Source organism: Numida meleagris, unplaced genomic scaffold, assembly GCF_002078875.1.
Source record: "Numida meleagris isolate 19003 breed g44 Domestic line unplaced genomic scaffold, NumMel1.0 unplaced_Scaffold550, whole genome shotgun sequence".
Taxonomy (NCBI): Eukaryota; Metazoa; Chordata; class Aves; order Galliformes; family Numididae; genus Numida; species Numida meleagris.
In genome coordinates, this window is record NW_018364766.1 from 27,374 (window position 1) to 28,340 (window position 967).

Sequence of the window (967 nt, forward strand, 5' to 3'; positions counted from 1 at the left end):
CGGGGGGGAGGGGGGGGACGGGGGGAACGTCCTGCGTGGTGACGTCACGATATGAGCGCGGAGATACCCTGCGTGGTGACGTCACGATATGAGCGCGGAGATACCCTGCGTGGTGACGTCACGAGATGAGCGCGGAGACATCCTTCACGGTGACGTCACGCGATGCGCTGGGCGACGGGTCCTGCGCGGTGACGTCACGCGCGGGGGGCGGTGCTCCGCTGCGGGGGCGGGGCCTGCGGGGGCCGGGTCCCACGGGGCAGCTCCTGTCGGTCCTACGGGGCGGGCCCTATAGGGACGCGTCCTGTGGGGGGCGGGTGCGATGGGGGATCCTGTGGGGTCGGGTCCTATAGGGGCAGGTTCCGCGGGGGCGGGGGGTCCCTGTGGGGGCGCTGGGGCTGCCCCGTGGGGCCGGGGTGGGGCGCGGCGGCGCTGACCCGCTCCACAAAAATCACTGCAGCCCTTTCCCACGGACGCGCCGCGCTGCCCCGCTTTAATGCTCCGCCCCCGCGTCACGGTGTCCCCTCGTGTCCCCGCGTGTCCCCTCGTGTCCCCGCATTCCGGTGTCCCCGCATTCCGGTGTCCCCTCGTGTCCCCGCGTGTCCCCGCATTCCGGTGTCCCCTCGTGTCCCCTCGTGTCCCCGCGCCGCGGTCCCGCTCAGCTCAGCTCCAGGATTTGCAGCAGCAGTCGGAGCGCAGCCTCGTCCATCGCGCCCTGCGCCCCACGGAGCCACGGGGTCGGTGTGGGGCGCTGCAGCGCGGACCCGCAGCCCCCGCCCCGTAGGGTCGGTGCGGGGCACCTCGTGCTCCTGGCCCCACGCCCCGCAGCCCCGCCCCATAGCGTCGGTGCGGGGCAGCGCTCCCACCTGCGCTGCGCTGAGCAGGTGCGTCCGATAGGCGGCCACGACGTCACGGTGCGTCCTGTGCTGCAGCTGCGGAGAGCGGGGACACGGTGACACCACGGGGGGGG

General features: G+C 73.7%; 1 long non-coding RNA gene across 1 annotated transcript; it reads right to left on the minus strand.

Annotated features, from left to right (window-relative positions):
- Positions 1-463: 463 nt before the first annotated feature.
- LOC110391850 lies at positions 464-951 on the minus strand. Its single transcript, XR_002434170.1, has 2 exons — positions 864-951; positions 464-712 (listed from the first exon to the last, which is right to left on the minus strand). It is a non-coding gene; the product is annotated as an uncharacterized LOC110391850 (long non-coding RNA).
- Between the last annotated feature and the right edge of the window lie 16 nt (positions 952-967).